This window comes from Podarcis erhardii, assembly GCF_964252035.2.
Source record: "Podarcis erhardii genome assembly, chromosome: 2".
Taxonomy (NCBI): Eukaryota; Metazoa; Chordata; class Lepidosauria; order Squamata; family Lacertidae; genus Podarcis; species Podarcis erhardii.
The window spans coordinates 15,980,871-16,001,178 of record NC_138498.1 but is presented as its reverse complement, the minus strand read 5'-3'; the positions used below and the strand labels follow the sequence as shown (position 1 = coordinate 16,001,178).

Sequence of the window (20,308 nt, the reverse complement as noted above, 5' to 3'; positions counted from 1 at the left end):
CAGAAGGTAAATCCCACTGAGATCAACGAGACTTACTCCCAAGTAAATGTGCACAGGATTGCTTCGGTTGAAACAGTGCCTGTCACTTAAATAATGTTTAGTTGATTAGCCATCTGCTTTTAAGCCAACTGATTAGATAGAAACATGTTTGCATCTTGTCAAAACCTAAATACAGACATCCATTTATGATACTGAAGGGAGTGCGGGATAACTTAGCAATCAAATGCTTCCACTCATTGCTGCAAGATCATATTTAATGGGGGAAGGAGGGTTTAAACATCCTTATTACAGTAACGTACCAAAAGCATGATAGCTGCTTATTTGTTTATTTGTTTGTTTTTAAAGCAAGTGTAGCCTTAACTCAGAATCTCACTGATTATCATTGGTACCAGCAATTAAACAACTAAAACTTTCATTGATCCATCTACTGATTAACCCAATTAAATCTTGCAGCCTCAAGTTTTTAACTACTCAGTAGTTACAATATACAAAACAATCAATTGAAGAACCTTCCTAGTACTGGGCTGTTTTGCCTGCTGACTGAACTGCAGCTATTTGGCCAGCCATTGACAATTTACCCCCCCCCCCAAAAAAAAAAGAAGTCGCAGTCAAATAAACTGTGGTTGAGTCCACCCTAGTGGTATACAGCATTTTCAGGACTGCAGAAAATAAATTTAGGATAAAAATTAAAACCAGGCAGGCACCTCAACTTAAAAAACTGCATAATTCACACAAAGCGTTCTCTGTCCATATATCCCATATCAGCATAATCAATTTGGTAATTAAAGACAGATCTTCTCACCATTACAGGCACAGCACATTGGAGATCACTTTCCTTCAGTAAATATGTGCACATTAAACAGAAACAATGCCTGGGCTTCAAAACCCATGGATACATAACCTAGAGGCCATGTTTGGGCTTAGGGTATAGTAACTCTTCCCAGGGGCAATTGGGAGTGGTGGGAGAGGAACATTATTAATATGTCTACTCAATGGATTCCCGAAGCAGAGAAGAAGGGTTATAAATCTAGGTCAAGCCTACTTTTCAGCATTCCTAGATTTTAACAGCAGAAACACCCACTGGGACCAGCCAGCTTGATCTAACAGTGGGCAGCTGAATTATCTCAGAAAAAAAACTTAGCTGCTCAATGGTGCTTCGCAAAAGCAAGCTCCCCCCACCCTTAAGCAGCATGTTTAAGTCCTGGGATGTTTAAGTCCATGGGTTCCCATCACCCCCAACCAGCAATTCCCCAATTGTCTCCAATTGATGAGACCTGAAACCCCATACAAATTCAGGGCAAGGCTGATTTAAAATAATGCCAATGGCAGAAAACACAATTGTTAGGCAGCCTAGCCTAATCACGGTCACTGTTTTAAGATGATGCTCCTTATGAGCCAGAAATTGGCTCACCTGCTGCTGATGCTTTTCTCCATGTCGCACCAAGAAAAGGGGGGGGCACTGAATGATACAGAGCAAGCAACTTCTTCTGTAGCCAAACTGGTGCCTTCCAGATACAGTGGTACCTCGGGTTACATACGCTTCAGGTTACAGACTCCGCTAACCCAGAAATATTACCTCAGGTTAAGAACTTTGCTTCAGGATGAGAACAGAAATCGTTCTCCAGCGGTGCAGCAGCAGGAGGAGGCCCCATTAGCTAAAGCGGTGCTTCAGGTTAAGAACAGTTTCAGGTTAAGAACGGACCTCCGGAACGAATTAAGTTCTTAACCCGAGGTACCACTGTACTGCTGAACTACAACTCCCATCAACTCTGACCATAGGCCCTGCTGGAAGAGAGTTGGAAGTCCAATAATCTCTAGCATAGGCTCCATATGCATTCCTTAATTTGAAGTTAGTAGAGAAAACAGTGCTCGAAATTTGCCACCCTTCCTGTCCACAACAACGGGGAGCCATCATATATGTGGCACCCTCCCTGTGGAACGCCTTCCCATCGGATGTCAAGGAGATAAAGAACTACACAATTTTTAGAAGACATCTGAAGGCAGCCCTGCATTGGGAAATTTTTAATGTTGGGCATTTTATTACGTTTTTATATGTGGTGGAAGCCACCCAGAGGGGCTGGGGTATAAATAATAAAATTGCTGTTATTGCTATTTGCAAGAGGTAAAGGTAAGGGGATCCCTGACCATTAGGTCCAGTCGTGGCCGACTCTGGGGTTGCGGCGCTCATCTCACTTTATTGGCCGAGGGAGCCGGTGTACAGCTTCCGGGTCACGTGGCCAGCATGACTAAGCCACTTTTGGTGAACCAGAGTAGCGCACGGAAACGCCGTTTACCTTCCCGCCGGAGTGGTACCTATTTATCTACTTGCACTTTGACGTGCTTTCGAACTGCTAGGTTGGCAGGAGCAGGGACCGAACAACGGGAGCTCACCCCATCGTGGGGATTCGAACCGCCAACCTTCTGATCGGCAAGTCCTAGGCTCTGTGGTTTAACCCACAGCGCCAACAAATAGGGATTAATCAGAGCGACCTAAGCTTTCCTTTAGGGATTCCAGGAGGACTTTCCCCCCCAAAGGCATCTTTTCCTTTGCAGTCTCCATAAACTACATGCACATGCACGCATGTGCATTTTTGAAAGCTGCCTCACACACACACACACACACACACGCATGCATGCGAATAACAGGCTATGAAGCACTCAAGAATCAAATACTTGAAGGGGCCCCTAGAGATGACCCCTATCCCCTCCATTCCTGCGCAGGCTTCAGTGGCCCACCTCCTCCCCTTCCCCTGCCTGGGGTCGCATTTCTAGAGTGTGCAAAATAATGTCATGGATGATGGGAGAGACTCTGCCTCAAACTGACATTGTTTGAAGCCGCTCTGCATGCTCCCTGCAAGTTGGGCTAATTGACAACTCACTAAACCCACAACCTGAGGGGATTTTCAAAGGCAATCAATAGGGGATGCATGTGCAGCCCAGGGAAGCTCCCGGTTTTTTAAGCCCCCACCCCACCCCCCGCTCCCTCCCTCCCACCGCCTGCAAGCGAGGGACCCTGGACGGTGGCAAAGAAAAGGGAACAGCCACTGCCACGCTGAATCAAAATTCCTCCAGAGACGGCTGCTTCTCTCGCCCCAGGGGTCAGGGCAGACACAGCATCCAAACAAAGAGCCCTGGTTTCTGGTTGCCCCCAAATATACCCGCGTTTGCTCCCTGCTCTCCAACTGGCGCTAAATAAATGTACACAAACGCACTCACACAGAAGCTGAGCATCTCCTCACCCCACCCCACCCGGTTCCCTTTAAAAGCCCTACATTGCTCTCATCCAGAGACATCTCTCCATATTCCACTAGTTCTTCAGTTTCCACAAACCTATAACTTCCACGGCCCTTCCCGAGCCCCCTAGATGGCTCAACCTGCTGCCCCACTTCCGAAAGGCAATCCACGCGCAATAGCGGACATCTCCCAGCCCCGGATACGCACAGAGAGAGCCTCCCGAAGACCCACAAGCCGTGCAGGCAAGGTCTCTCTCCCCGCCCCACAAGCCCCGGCGACCTTTGCTCTTGCGCGCAGGGTTTGTGCCCCGACGGCACGAGAATAATCCCCAAATACTTAACCAGCACCCACCCACCCCCAGTGAAAAATGACACCACCACCCCTTTGCTTCCCAGAGAGTCATGTCGCCAGAACAGTAATCGAGATATTCAGGGCGATCAGGAGATTTCCCCACCCCCACGCGCGATCTAGGAGGTTTAGAGGTTTCGCGTCTGGCACTACATAAAAGGTCGCGCGTAAAATCCACGAGGGGACCCCTGTCACCAGGCGCACGCCTACCCTGCGCAACGTAAACACGGGAGCTTCAGACACTCTTGTTTTTTGACCCAAAAAAAGGGGGGGAGCAAAAAATTAAAAAAAACCCACTCCCTCAACACGGGTTTCAGCCCCCCCAGGCAGTTTTGCAAAGCAAAGTACCCCCCACCCACCCATGTATGTGTGTTCCCAACTCAGGGGTGCCAACTTGAATAAAATATTGGGGTCGGGTGGGGAAGCCGTCCCCCGCATAATCGATCGCACGACCCGGTGCACACACACACACACACACACACCGTTTGAATGGCAATGCCCATCAACTTGGGTGGGGGGCGCCCCCCTCAAATATTTTATGGGGGATCGAAGACCCCTCGCCCCCTAGGAGTTGGCTCCACCGCGCAAACGACAACCGGCTAGTTTCCAGGGAAAGGAAGCCTTCGCAGCTGCATGTTTTGGCCGGGGAAACCCAGCCCACCCTACGTTGCCGATGATCTGGTGGATCAGGAGCACACCAGATCCCCAGGGCTCGCCTTCCCGCCCCGACGCGAGGCAGCCCGAGCGGCGTCTCCCACCCCCCAACCCCCCTGGCCCGGGAGAGACTCCGATCCCCATCCCAACCTCTCCGGACGATCTCGGGAGGGCCGCCCGGAACCCGGCCCGGCCCGCTGTCAGCGCCTCGCCCCCTAACTCACCTACTCATCCCGGCGCGTCCCTAGCGGAACCCGGCGCAGCCCCCTGGTCCGCGTGGCCGGGGCGCTGCGGCGGCGGCGCAGGCGGGCGCGGCGCAGCTGTGGGTGGCCGCGGAACTCGGCATCCTCCTGCCGCCGCCCGGCCGGGACAACGCGGAGCCGGAGCCGGGATCTGCTACTGCCTCCGCTGGTCGAGCAGCTCCAGGCTGCGTGCCGCCCTCCGCTTGCCCAGGCAGGCTCTGCCTCTCCCGACCCGCCCCTTTCCCCCGTGCGCCCACCCGCCTCTCTCGCCGGCTCCACCCCCCTCCCCTTCGGCTCCCGGCTCCAGATTCACCGCCCATTCGATCCCCCCGCCTCCGATGACCTAACCCTTCCCGTCAGTCCGTCCGTCTATCCATCCACTCGGGATTATCATCCCCTCGCGCACCAGGCGAGGAGGCGAGGGCAGGTGGCAGCGCGTTGGGTGCGCGGAAAAGCCCCGCAAAATGTTGCCCAAGGCTGCCTAGGGAAGAAGGAATCCCCTCTCTTAAAACATCACGGTCAGGTAATCTGGTTAAGTGTGTACACAATTCAAGATATGTAGATATAGATCCATAGGCGTAGCCAGGGGGGTGCATGAAATAATAATAAAAAGTAAATAAACAAAAATACTTAACTATAGGACCGACTGCATGGCAGATAACTCGATTCTGCCCCCCAACATAAAGCCTGTGCCCCCTAAAACAAATCCTGACTAGTAAAGGTAAAGGGACCCCTGACCATTAGGTCCAGTCATGGCCCACTCTGGGGTTGCGGCGCTCATCTCGCTTTATTGGCCGAGGGAGCCGGCGTACAGCTTCCGGGTCATGTGGCCAGCATGACTAAGCCACTTCTGGCGAACCAGAGCAGCGCACGGAAACACTGTTTACCTTCCCGCTGGAGCGGTACCTATTTATCTACTTGCACTTTGACATGCTTTCAAATTGCTAGGTTGGCAGGAGCAGGGACTGAGCAACGGGAGCTCACCCCGTCGAGGGGATTCGAACCGCCAACTTTCTGATCAGCAAGTCCTAGGCTCTGTGGTTTAACTTTAGACCACAGCGCCACCATTCATGCAAAGCATTCCCCCCCCCCTTATGTACCTCTTAACTTCATGCCATTGTACCTGATTATACAGAGTCTACATACCGGTATATCTAGGTTTTTATTGTTTGGAGGGTTTTTCAAAACATTATTTCATATAACAAAAGATTTAAAAAAGAAGCCAGACATGGACCGGATAACCTCAACATGACTAGCTAGTCATTTCCTCCTCCTCCTCCTTCTTTTTAAATTAAATTTATATACCACCCTTCATCAAAAGATCTCAGGGCAGTTCACAGAATAAAATACCAGTTGAAACACAAGTGCAGTGGTACCTCAGGTTAAGTACTTAATTCATTCCGGAGGTCCGTTCATAACCTGAAACTGTTCTTAACCTGAAGCACCACTTTAGCTAATGGGGCCTCCCGCTGCCGCCGCGCCGCTGCTGCACGATTTCTGTTCTCATCCTGAAGCAAAGTTCTTAACCTGAAGCACGATTTCTGGGTTAGCGGAGTCTGTAACCTGAAGCGTATGTAACCTGAAGCGTATGTAACCCAAGGTACCACTGTAATTAATTCAACCAAAACAATGCCCCCTTTCCCATAGATACATTTAAAAGGCTGTAGGATATTAATCAGCCGAAGGACTGGTTAAAGAAGATTGTTTTCGTCTAGTGCCTAAAGACATATAATGAAGGCGCCAGGCAAACCTCCCCGAGGAAAGCATTCCACAAACGGAGCCACTACAGAAAAGGCTCTGTTCTTGTGTTGCCACCCTCCGGACCTCACATGGAGAAGACACACAGAGAAGGGCCTCAGGTTATGAACGCAGATTCTGGGACAGCTTTTGAAGCTATTCTGGGGTTGGATTAATTGGAGGATATATAGACTATACTGGGGACTGCGGTGATATTTCAGATGTATCATTGTGTGCTTTCCATTATGTGAGTGATTACTGTTCAGTACAATGTTGTACGGAAACCCAACTGTTCTAAGAGAAGATAGCGGCAGAGATTGCCACACTGCTGCAGTCAAAATTAGTGGCAGCTTTTGCCTATCGCCTCAATGGACGAAGGATCGGGCTTCACATTTACAGGTTGTCTCCATAGAAACAGGAGAGGATCCCCAGAAGGAGGGGCACGGAAGAGGACTGAGCCAGGGAGAAAATTACCCAAGTAACCATTTACTACCAGCATGAATAAAATCCTGTAGGCTGGGAAATGGGGGAATGTGGAACAGACCAGGAAGCAGTACGCAAGAGTAAAAAAAATTGAAAGAGAAATGTGGAACCAGAACAGGGCCTTAGTCAGAACCAACTGCGAAATTAGTACAGCGGTACCTCAAGTTACATATGCTTCAGGTTGCATAAACTTCAGGTTACAGACTCCGCTAACCCAGAAATAGTACCTCGGGTTAAGAACTTTGCTTCAGGATGAGAACAGAAATCGTGCTCCGGTGGTGCAGCGGCACAGGAGGCCCTATTAGCTAAAGTGGTGCTTCAGGTTAAGAACAGTTTCAGGTTAAGAACGGACCTCCGGAACGAATTAAGTACTTAACCCGAGGTACCACTGTATCTCAATTGCAAACACTTGTGAATGAAGGCTCAGGCATGACCCCAAAGACGCTTACAATGCAATCCTAGCTATGTCTACTCAGAAGTAAGTTCCCACGAAGCTTACACCCAGGTAAGCGGGGTTAGAATTGCAGCCACCATATTTTTTTAGTTGGTTGTAACATGGAGGGACATCACCTTGCCGACAAAGGTCCGTATAGTTAAAGCTATGGTTTTCCCAATAGTGATGTATGGAAGTGAGAGCTGGACCATAAAGGAGGCTGATCGCCGAAGAATTGATGCTTTTGAATTCTGGTGCTGGAGGAGACTCTTGAGAGTCCCATGGACTGCAAGAAGATCAAACCTCTCCATTCTGAAGGAAATCAGCCCTGAGTGCTCACTGGAAGGACAGATCCTGAAGCTGAGGCTCCAGTACTTTGGCCACCTCATGAGAAGAGAAGACTCCCTGGAAAAGACCCTGATGTTGGGAAAGATGGAGGGCACAAGGAGAAGGGGACGACAGAGGACGAGATGGTTGGGCAGTGTTCTCAAAGCTACCAGCATGAGTTTGCCCAAACTGCGGGAGGCAGTGGAAGACAGGAGTGCCTGGCGTGCTCTGGTCCATGGAGTCACGAAGAGTCAGACACGACTAAATGACTAAACAACAACAACAACAACATGGAGGGAAATGTTACTGCCCTCGCGTAGGAGATTTCCCCCTCCAGCTGAGCATTAATCAGGCTTCCTCAACCTTGGCCCTCCAAATGTTTTTGGCCTGCAACTCCCATGATCCGTAGCTAGCAGGACCAGTGGTCATGGATGATGGGAATTGTAGTCTCAATACATCTGGAGGGCTGAGGTTGAGGAAGCCTGGCAAAAAGGATATTGCGCAAATGTTTTTCCACCCAAATAAGCACTGCGCCACTACAAGCTTTGAATACTGAAGAATGGCATAGTACGTGGTACGTCCCAAACCTTGAGGAATTGGAAGATGGGACTTGCTGGCTAGTGAAAGGGACACAAAAACTCAAGATGCCCAGGAAGGAACTGAGAAATAAATGGGCATGCATACAGTCAAATGAATGCCATGGTGAAACACATTTCCAGACAATAGTAACGTAATTACAATAGTTGATATTGTACCTATTTTACCAAGGTTGCATGAACTGGAAGTTCATCGCTTAAGGCAGGGGTCAGCAAACTTTTTCAGCAGGAGGCTGGTCCACTGTCCCTCAGATCTTGTGGGGGGCCGGACTATATTTTTTGGGGGGGGGAAATGAACAAATTCCTATGTCACACAAATAACCCAGAGATGCATTTTAAATAAAAGGACACATTCTACTCATGTAAAAACACGCAGATTCCTGGACTGTCTGTGGGCCAGATTTAGAAGGCGATTCGGCTGGATCCGGCCCCCAGGTCTTAGTTTGCCTACCCATGGATTAAGGGAACAGGACACAGGATTTGGGACAAACTCTGCAATATGATTTAAACAAGCTGTGTGAAAACTGGCTGCTGTTTGAGGTGATCGTCCCTTGTTGCGATTGTAGGCGTTTTCTTTTTTTATTGGATTTAATACAGGCTTCCTCAGCCTCAGCCCTCCAGATGTTTTTGGCCTACAACTCCCATGATCCCTAGCTAGCAGGACCAGTGGTCATGGATGATGGGAATTGTAGTCTCAAAACATCTGGAGGGCCGAGGTTGAGGAAGCCTGATTTAATACTTTAAGTTGCTATTTATGTATACAGTCATCCCTCATGTTGAATATGCTTCAGGTTGAGCATTTTCAGGTTACGCTCTGTGGTGACTCGGAAGTAACGGAACACGTTACTTCCAGGTTTTGCCGCTCGCGCATGCGCAGGCGCTCAAAATGACATCACGCGCATGCGCGGAAGCGACAAAATGCAACCCGCAGTTGCACAGTCGCGTGTTATGTTCTACTCAGGATGCGAACATGGCTCCGGAACGGATCCCGTTCGCATCCAGAGGTACCACTGTATGGGATTTTATTGCCACTTCCATAAGCCAGGATGAGAATTAAACAGCATATTATAGCAGCAGCAACATTGCATCAAATCTTGATTTATTCCAATTCATTAAAAAAAAAATCATTTACAACGCCGGTGCCGAACAAGTGTTATGATTAAAAATCCCTTCCCCTGCAACCCCTCCCCTTCCCGACCCCCTTCAAAAGTAACACAATGATCAAAAAGTCTCTGCTGTTTAATTACCTTTCCGTTTGATCAGCCATAGACACCATCAGCAGAAATCCAGGCTGACACCTCCCTGTTAAAACATCAGGTTGATCCTGCGGGGAAGTTGACATTCCTCGGAGCTCATTAGTGGTTTGACAGCAAAAAAAAAGAGATATGACAATCCCAGGTCCAGGAATTTTATTTTTTATTTTAAAGAAAGAAAGAACATGTGACAGCAGATATTTCCCTCCCCTTCCCCGCCCCGTCCTGGCCTGTTGGTTCACCTGGGGCAGGGTGGGGGTTTTGACATATCAACAGCTTAGATTATGTTTCAGTAGGGAATGCACAGCTGTGCTAAGAAAATGCGAGCAGCTTTGCTACCATAAAAACTATTAAGCGTCAAGAGTCTCCTAGTGGGAGCGTGGCTCTTCGCTGTCCGTAATCCCCCTTCTTCCTTGCTGGGGCGGAATCTCGGGTCCTGAACAAGTGACAAGCGAGGGTTTGAGACACGGGTTACATATGGTTCTGAGTGTCGCAACCCCCTGACACTTTTGTTCAAGCTGCAGACATTAATGCTTTTAGCTCAAGAGGTTCGTAGCATGTTGGTCAAAGAACGGTCACACTTAACAGTCATTCCTTCTAATTGATGGGCCTATTAAGACCCACTTTATAGCTGTGCCGCTATTCAGGAAACAGAGCTTGGTGACACTGCCGATAGCTCACTAAAACATCTAGTTCAGGGCCCCGCCGTGAGGAATGGGAAGGCAAATAATGCAAAATATGATGAGCTCTAAAGCTCTGTTCAGCCTGGACCCAGCGCTCAGAGGCTGCTTCCACCATTACATTCCATCACAACTTCTAAAACGAACCCAGAATTCTTTTAAATTAGGGCTGCCATTTTCCCGGAATTTCAAAGGCAGAATTGACATTGAGGGAGAATTTCCAAAATGTGTTCCTACTTTGAAATTCATCTCTTCCTGAGGATTCACTAAAGCCCAACACCTGTGTGTGTGTTACAGAAATCATACAAGACATTTCATTCAAAATGGCATGTAGCAGCTAGGGATGTGATTTATTAATTAACGTATCGTTACCTGGCCCCATGTCCTTGGGATGAGGGAGGTGACACAACTTTCCTGAGAAGAAGGATTGATGCTTAAACTACTTTGATAATTTATTTATAAATTGCTGTCGTTAAAAAAAAAAAAAAAACCAGAGCAGTTTAGAATAATTGTACATAAAACCATACAATAAAACATACCAAAAAGTTAAAATGTAGTATGACATTTGCCTGGCTTCATATAATAAAATACTTTTATTTTCTCAGGTTTTCATTATTGTGGCTGGTTTTTATGAGCTGCTTTGGAACGGCTGCTGTTACACTATATATTGCTTTGTGCTGTATTCTCTGTTTTATTGAGTTTGTAGGTAGCCATTTTACTGCATTTTTAATAATAACTTAAAATCAGAAATCAGCTAACCATTGTGGAAGGATATAATCTCAATTGCCTGCATAAGCTTGATGGAATAGAAAAGTTTTCAGAAGGTGTTTAAAAGTTGAAACAGGCAGTGATCGATGAATCTCTGTTGTCAAATTATTCCACAGTACTGGGCTGATGATGCTTAAAGATCTGTTTCTTCTTGTTGTCAAACAAGCTTTGCCAACACGAGGGACAATCCAGTTCATCTCTGTGGCTCAGCTGGTATATAAGGCTTCAGGTAGCCCCCAAGATATAGGGGTCTCCTAACAACTCTCAGCAAACTACAGCTCCCAGAATTCTTTGGGAGAAGCCATGGCCTCCTCAAGCAGTATAATAGTGCTTTAAAAATATGGTGTGAATGTGATCTTGGGGACACAAAAAGGGTGTGGTGTGTGTGTGTGTGTGTGTGTGTGTGTGTGTGTGTTGAAATGGGTCTGTGATGTCAGCTAGCTTAAAAGGTAAAGGGTAAAGGGACGCCTGACCATTAGGTCCAGTCATGGCTAATTCTGGGGTTGCGGCACTCATCTTGCTTTATTGGCCAAGGGAGCCGGCGTACAACTTCTGGGTCATGTGGCCAGCATGACTAAGCCGCTTCTGGCGAACCAAAGCAGCGCACAGAAACACCGTTTATCTTCCCGCTGGAGTGGTACCTATTGATCTACTTGCACTTTGACGTGCTTTCGAACTGCTAGGTTGGCAGGAGCAGGGACCAAGCAATGGGAGCTCACCCCGTCGCGGGGATTCGAACCGCCAACCTTCTGATCGGCAAGCCCTAGGCTCTGTGGTTTAACCCACAGCGCCACCTGCATCCCTCAGTCAGCTGGCTTAACTTCTGCTAAAAGAAGCTAACTGGGGGAGTGTAGCAAAGTGAAGAGGACTTTTGTTCAAAGCAATTCAGGAGCAGCTCACTGCGTCTCACAAATAAGGCACAATTTTGCGCAACAAAAGCAGAAGTCTCTGGGAGACGGAACAGAAGGACACACATCACACAGAATGTGGTGCAAACTGCATCAGTTCCTCACATAGGAGCCAACTCTCCCAATAAAATATTTGAGTGGGCCATGCGCCACCCCCCAAAGTTGATGGGCGTTGCCATTCAAATGGTGTGCATACTCCATGTCTTGTGATCAGTTATCCAGGGCGAGGCTTACCTGACCACTCCCCCAATATTTTATTCATGTTGTCGCCCCTGCAGCTATGGCCTTAAGCCAACATTTCCCTAATATCTCCTAGCTGGGTCTTGGGTCTTTCTGGATATTAAACTTGGATGTGTTTTCCACACTCCTGCTCAACATGTGGGATGTATCATCACTGAAGCAGTCAAGTACAACATTTTCTTGTTGCCTAGAGTGGACACGCAGGGGGATGTGGCTCCAGACAAGGAGGACTTCTTGTCATACCTGTTCTGGAGCCTCCTCACCTTGCGTGTAACCAGGTAGATGGGCGTGATCATGGCTGGATTTAGGTTTGATGAGGCCCTAAGCTACTGAAGGTAATGGGGCCCTTTATATATCCAGCTGTCCTTTGTCAACAAGAAATTGCCACTGTTTTTTGTGTTGAATATATGCTGTATGGTAATTTATGGACCTAATAGGTATCTAAAGCCATTTGCACATAATAAAATAGGTCTTTTTTCAAAGTAGTTGTTGAACTGAAATCCGGAACAGATTAAGTTTGAGAACTAAGGTACCACTGTACAGTCATACCTCGGGATGAATACGCTTCAGCATAAATATTTTCGGATTGCGTTCTGCAGCGACCCAGAAGTAACAGAGTGCATTACTTCTGGGTTTCGCCGCTCGCGCATGCGCAGACGCTCAAAATGACATCATGCGCATGCACGGAAGCGGCGAAACGTGACACGCGCAGTCGCGTCTTACATTCGCTTCAGAATGCGAACGGGACTCTGGAACGGATCCCGTTCGCATCCAGAGGTACCACGGTATATAGAAATGAGCAAACCAGTGATATTTTAGGGAGCAGCCTAGCAGGCGGGGCCCATTACAGTGGTACCTCGGTTTAAGAACAGTCTGTTTACAAACGATTCAGTTTATGAACTCCACAAAACCGGAAGTAGTGTCCCGGTTTGTGAACTTTACTTTGGTCTAAGAACAGAATCCGAACTGTGGAAGGGCACCGGTGGTGGGAGGCCTCATTAGGGAAAGTGCACCTCGGTTCAAGAATGGTTTTGGTTTAAAACGGACTTCCGGAACCGATTAAGTAAATCAAGGTACCTCTGTACTTACATCATAGGAGCCTACACAACACAAAACACTGTTGCTGTATGCATGTTTTATTTTATTTTATTTTTTATCTTATATTTGGGAAATGTATATCCAGGTGTTTTTTTCCTTTAAATTTTTCGGGGGCCCCTAAGAGAGTGGGGCCCTAAGCTATAGCTTGTTTGGCTTATACGTAAATCTGGCACTGGGCGTGACCCTAGCAGATCCTGTAAAAGGGTTAGCCACGCAGCCATCTTCCCTTACAGTGGTACCTCTGGTTACATACTTAATTCATTCCGGAGGTCCGTTCTTAACCTGTAACTGTTCTTAACCTGAAGCACCACTTTAGCTAATGGGGCTTCCCGCTGCTGCCGTGCCGCCGCCGCGCAATTTCTGTTCTTAACCTGAAGCAAAGTTCTTAACCTGAGTTACTGTTTCTGGGTTAGCGGAGTCTGTAACCTGAAGCGTATGTAACCTGAAGCGTATGTAACCCAAGGTACCACTGTATTTCCATTTTCTACTTTCGTACTTCTCTCTCAGACCTCCTCTTCTGGTTCTTAGCCAGCACATGGCTCATCTGTTTTACAAGGCAGAAAGTCCGAAGCTTACCTCAGACTTCTTTGCTCTACGAATGTAACTGTAACCACAAGATAAAGTTTGCCTTCCGATTACTGCTGTGAACTGAATGTAAGTAAACTTTACTCTTACTTTTAAAGAAGATTGTCGTGTTATTATTATTATAAAAGGGGAAACTTACCAGGAACAATCCAGACTGACTGGATTGCTTAATTTAAACGATTCTAACGAAACCATCAGCTTGCTTCCAGCAGTCTGCAAGGGATGTGCTCTGCTGCTTGCTCACTACTGTGAGGGAGGAGGGATAATATTGAATCAATATATCCTCTCCTACCTTCCTCAACATTCCCACAACATGCCTATATATGTGTGTGTGTGTTTGTGTGTCCATTCAATCAGCTTCCAGGACAATAAGCAAACGTCCGCCTTGCAACTGTAGGGTAGCCCAATTATTGCTGCCTCCTGGCATCTCCCGTTTGTCCAATCAGTCAAGGCTCAAGGATGGGACTTGGCTGTCCAGGCAATGAGCGTGCCTCTGTCTCTATCCCCCTGTAGCTGTCAGCGATTGTGCTGGCTACATTAGAGAATCCCAGAGTGTCTTCCCTTGTTCTCTTGTCACTGCCTTTATGTCAGCGGAGAGAAGGGGAATCAATGTTGCGTTGGGCTTCCTTGCTCCCACAGGCGTCATGGCGAGGAGGCATCCAAGACAGTAGCTTAATTTTCTAAGACACACTTCAGACTTTTGCGCAGGTTCGGGACTCGTTGCCTTAAGATATGAGGAAGGAGACAAACATGCTCAAGATTTCCGTAGGATTATTGCACCTCAGTTTCAGCTGCTACGGAATGGTCCAGGTTGCATTTAACAAAGGCACATTTAAAAAAAAACAAAAAAAAACACCATGTACAGTGGAACCTCAGTTTTCGAGCATCTGGGAAGCAAAACATTTCGGTTTCCGAAAACCGAAAACCCCAAAGTTATTGCTTCCGTTTTCGAACTCGCCTCAGAAGTCAAACCGTCTTCCAGAACAGATTACGTTCAACAACCGAGGTTCCACTGGATAGTTTAAAGTTTTCTAATGAAAACAAGTTCCCCTTCCGTGACAGATGTCTCATTCTTAACTTTCCTAGGTTGTTAAACATGGGTAGGCAAACTAAGGCCCGGGGGCCAGATCCGCCCAATCGCCTTCTCAATCCGACCCGCGGGTGGTCCGGGAATCAGCGTGTTTTTACATGAGTTGAATGTGTGCTTTTATTTAAAATGCATCTCTGCGTTATTTGTGGGGCATTGGAATTCCTTCATATTTTTTCCCCAAAATATAGTCTGGCCCCCCACGAGGTCTGAGGGAAAGTGGACCGGCCCCCTGCTGAAAATGTCTGCTGACCCCCTGGTTAAAACAAGGAGGAGGGTGGCAGCGTCAAACAAACCTTGTCTTCAGGAAGTCCTTCACCAGCATATTATTATTATTATTATTATTATTATTATTATTATTATTATTAAATTAATTTTATATACTGCCCTTCATCCCAAGGTCACAGGGATGGTTTGCAGTATAAAACAGCGTTTCCCAATCTTGGGTCTCTGGTTCAGTTTTAGGACTACAATTCCCATCATTTCTGACCACTGGTCTTGCTAGCTAGGGATGATGGGAATTGTAGTCCAAAAACCGCTGGAGACCCAATCCAAATTTTGGGGAAAAAAACACTGGTATAAAAAATACAAAGCACACAACATAACAACAGCAGCAAACACAATACCCCCCCCAAAAAAATACATAGTGTTGATGGTGGCACACGCCAAGACACACACTAGTGCAAGAATCACAAAAACGCTATATGTAGCAGGGATACTGTTAACTGCTTTGGACTGAAGTGTGAAAACAAGACTAGAAGCGGTTATTAAAGCAGATAATGAAGGCAGAATCTGGGTCGGTTTATATGTCACTTGAAGGCAAAAATTCCAGATAATTATTTTTCTCCTGTTTATTGCAAAAATCCTGACTTCTCTCCAAACTACAGAGGATAGGTAACCACTGTGATGAGAGGCGCTAAGGGAGAGCTGTCAGTTGTGCATATCTCACAAATTACCAGCTCCAGATGAGAAAATCTCCTAAAAGACACAAGTCTGATTACACCATGTGTTTGCTCTGGGGAACACCAACAACCATGAACTGGGAGGTGCAGTTTTCAGATTTGAATATGGACTGCTCCCAGTCTTGCAGATTTCAAACAGCCCCTCTTCTAAAAAGGGACTCACAAGAGATCAAAGATCTAGCATTGCCTAGTTTCTTGCTCTCAGGTATGTGTGCGATGATTAAACTAGGATCAAGAAGACCACCAGAGAGATCATAGTACTGTACCATCGTACCTCGGAGGTCGAACATAATCCGTTCCAGAAGTCCGTTCAACTTCTGAAACGTTCGACTTCCAAAGCGCGGCTTCCGATTGGCTGCAGGAAGCTCCTGCAGCCAATCGGAAGCCCTATCAGACATTCAGCTTCCAAAAGAATGTTCAAAAACTGGAACACTCACTTCCGGTTTTCGATTGTTTGGGAGTCAAAACGTTCGACTCCCAAGGCATTCAGGAGCCAAGGTATGACTGTACTACAGTGTTCATTAAAAGAAAACTTCCCAACTGACACCTAGGTGGTCTTGCATCTTGCCAATTTATTTCCAAGTGCCATGCCAGAGTGGCAAGTTGATTAACAGTTTATGTGGCCTGAGCTAATTTCATTTGTCTGATTTATTAACGTTACATAAAGTTGTGTTGGGTGTTTGATTTAACACTCTCTCTTCTTATTGCTCCCCAGAGAGGGAAAATTGGGATGTGCTTTTCAACCTCTCGCAAGTATGAATGCATCTGCATGCTTAACAAATATTGCTATGCCTCTAATTGGGGGGAAATGTGGTGTGTTAAGAGGGGCCTAAACTACTTATATTGCCATCCTTCTCTCTGTCAGTGCAGTGCCAAGCTTTTCTTCGAATTCAAAATTCTTCTGCTGACATAGCTCACAAATGAAGCAAGGCAGAGTCGTTCTTCCCATAGCAGTGTGATAAAAAGAAGGTGGAAAAATATGGCAATTTATTTAATGTGCATGGTGCCTCTCTTCATTTAAGGAACAGAGAAAGTCTCGTCTGGTCTGTAATGGTGACAACACTCCAAGACAAATGACTCTGGAATCCAAGGCAATTGACTCACTTACAGCACTGTTCTAGCCATGAACTCGGGCTTGCATGAGAGGGTAAAAAGCAATAATAAAGGTTTATTTGCTTACGTTCAAAGCAAGAGGAAGAATACACAACTAATAATAAATTAAATAAAATTTTATTTATACCCTGCCCTTCCTAGTTTAAAAACCAGGCACAGAGCGGCTAACAGCAAATATAAAACATTGATTAAAATACGACTTAGAAACAGTAGAAAGTAGTAGATCCCTTGTGTGGAGACGATGGAGAAATGCTGTTGGGTGACAGAGAAAAGGTGGAATTGCTCAACACCTGTTTCGCCTCTGTCTTCTCCCAAATGGAAAGCAGTGCTCAAACCTGGTGATAACAAAATAAATGATGCAAAGAGGGAGTTGCCGCCCAATATAGTAAAAGAGGTGGTAAAGGAAGACTTAGCAACTTTAAATGAATTTAAATCTCCATGGCCTGATGAGCTGTATCCAAGGGTACTAAAGGAGCTTGAAGATGTAATCTCAGAGCCTCTGTCTATTGTTGTTAGTTCATATGGGTGAATGAAGGAAGCAATGAGTTAAGAAAGGAACAGCAGAAGGAGTCGGGGGCCAAGCCCATGGTTTCCTTTGACTATATTAAAATAATATTCAACAATATTAACATGGAATCCACAGTTGCACCCAAAGCCAATAGATAGCAGGACTGAGGGATGCCATTTCATTGAGTGGTCTCCAGAGGAGAACTGAAGTTCTTGATAACAGTTTGGGACAAACTTCAGAAAGAAAAGAAATAGAAGAAAACTGTTTTCTGAGAAATTTTGGCTGAACCCTAGTATTGCAAATACAGTGGTACCTCGGTTGTTGAACGTAATCCGTTCTGGAAGACCGTTAGACTTCCGAAACGTTAGACATCCGAGGCTCAATGGATGGTTGGCAGAATCCATTGAGAAAATGGGGAAACGGCCGCCCGAAAATTACTTGCTAGAAATTGGAAAACACAAGAACTACCAACAATGGAAGATTGGCAGATGAAGATGATGGACTTTTCGGAGCTAGCTGACCTGACTAGAAGAATCCGCGACCAGAAAGAAGAGGAGTTTCAAGAGGACTGGAGGAAATTTAGGGACTATTTGAATAAATATTGTAATATAAAAAATTAGAAATTACTTGAAAGAAACAAATAGGCCTAGGATTAAGTTATAATTAAATAAATGGGATTTAGAATGTTAAGAAAAGTGAATAAGATGGACTATAACTGGAAATTGTTTTAGTTTAATAATGTTATTGGAAAGCTGTTACCTTTAACTACAAGGAAACTCAGAAGGGAGGGACTTGAGGAAGTCAACCAAGATGTTTAAAAGGTTGGATTTGTGAATAATTAAGTTTGTTGTTATTGTTTATCGGTTTATTGTTCCTTTTTTCTGTTTTTGTGTATCATTCTGTTTTGGGGTTTGTGTTATCATTGTGGAAAATCTAATATTTTTTTATATTTTTTTAAAAGAGAAAATGGGGAAACGTGCCTCGGAAGCCGTTCGACTTCTGAGGCGCATTCAAAAACAATTACTTCTGGGTTTTGGGCGTTTGAAACGTTCAGCTTCTGAGGTTCCACTGTAGCACCTTAAGCATGTTAAACAGAACCCTTTTAGTGACCTTGCAAACATGACTCAAGACTGAAAAGGAAGGTTGGTCATTCTAAATGGGATGTTGTAGCGTAAAAAATAAAAACTGGATTGCTCAGTCCTGTAGCCATGGGGCCATTCCTATTAATGAGCCCTAGATTCCTGTTAGGGCCTGCTCATGGATTTCCCTCTGAAAATGGTGCATGTAAAGAACAATTTCCCCCCATATATATGTAAAGGTAAAGGTATCCCTGACTGTTAGCTCCAGTGGCAGACAACTCTGGGGTTGCGTGCTCATCTCGCTCTATAGGCCGAGGGTGCCGGCGTTTGTCCGCAGACAGCTTCTGGGTCATGTGGCCAGCTTGACTAAGCCAATGGGACCCGCCATGGCTGTGGGGAGGCCCTGTGAGACCCAGCCCCTTGAGATGGGGGGGGGTGCTCAGCTCCATCCCAATGTATTGTTTTTGGGAGGCTGAGGATCATAGCCCCATAGGGTTGGCACTTATGGCTTTAAATGTGCTTTAAAGGTATATTAGTGTGTAAAAAGGTAAAGGGACCCCTGACCATTAGGTCCAGTCGTGGCCAACTCTGGGGTTGCGGCGCTCATCTCGCTTTATTGGCCGAGGGAGCCGGCATACAGCTTCTGGGTCATGTGGCCAGCATGACTAAGCTGCTTCTGGCGAACCAGAGCAGCGCACGGAAATGCCGTTTACCTTCCCGCTGGAGTGGTACCTATTTATCTACTTGCACTTTAACGTGCTCTTGAACTGCTACGTTGACAGGAGCAGGGACCAAACACTTGGAGCTCACCCCATAGTGGGGATTCAAACCGCCGACCTTCTGATCGGCAAGCCCTAGGCTCTGTGGTTTAGACCACATATATGTATATATGTAGTCATTTCCAAAAAGCAATTCCATGAGCAAGAAGTGTTGAATTCAGATTCTTTAGCGATGAAGAGGACAGCCAAAGTGTTTATATCCCCCCTATTTTTTACTAATGCACAAGTATAGGCTTCCAGCAATTTTAAGACACTGCCGCTTCAAACATCCTGAACCAATTCTAGTCTAGCCTGTGAGGTCAATGTATAAGCTGGCTCTGTTGCCTGCCTGGAACAAATAAAGATGCTGATTTTCAAAACTGGAAAAAAAATGTAAGAAGGAGAGGTTTGAGATGGTAACTCTCCCCCAAGAACCTCCTTGGAGAGCACAAAGGCAGAGGGGCAGAGTCCATCAGCCTCACCTCCTACATCTGGTTGTGCTTAAAATTCATGTTGCTAATGGGGGAGGGTTGCCTGTAAGAAAAGGGAAAGAAGGGGGGGAGCCTAGGACAAAGATGAAGCAGAAGGCTGGAGCCAGAGGCTCTATTGGTAGGGAAGAGAACCCAGTGCTTGGGAAAGGAAAAATGCACTTCAAGGTGCAAAAGGCTGGGGAGGGAGGTTTCAGCAATGCACATGGCACTGTGTACAGTGGTACCTTGGTTCCCGAACGGCTTAGTTGCCGAACAAATCGGCTCCCAAGCGACGCAAACTCAGAAGTTTGCGAATGTTTTCCAAAAGCCGAATGTCCGACGCAGCTTCCACAGCTTCCAAATGAGTGCAGGAAGCTCCTGCAGCCAATCGGAAGCCGTGCCTTGGTTTTCAAACGTTTCAGGAGTCGAACGGACTCCCAGAACAGATTAAAACCAGAAGCATTATAGGTCAGGACATTAATAGGCAAGATGTTAAATTGTTTTTATATGCAAAACTGAGGCAAGAGTATTGCTAGCCCAGAAATGGAAACAAGAAGAAACTCCGATGAAAGAAGAATGGCAGACGAAATAAATGGACTATTCAAAATTGGACAAAATGGCAGGAAGGATTCAAAACCTGCGGGACCAGAGATTTACAGAAGATTGGAAGAAGTATATGAATTATTTGAAGAGCAACTGTAATCAACAAATTACGCTAGTAGGACTACAAGATGTTTTGTAAGGA

General features: G+C 46.3%; 1 protein-coding gene across 1 annotated transcript in view; it reads right to left on the bottom strand.

Moving 5' to 3' along the window:
- The window catches only part of FIGNL2 (fidgetin like 2), a 63,966-nt gene extending 59,307 nt beyond the window's left edge, over positions 1 to 4,659 (bottom strand). Inside the window, exon 1 of the mRNA XM_081849632.1 lies at positions 4,461 to 4,659. The gene's annotated coding sequence lies outside the window, so the exon portion shown is untranslated. The remainder of the gene's footprint in view (positions 1 to 4,460) is intronic.
- Between the last annotated feature and the right edge of the window lie 15,649 nt (positions 4,660 to 20,308).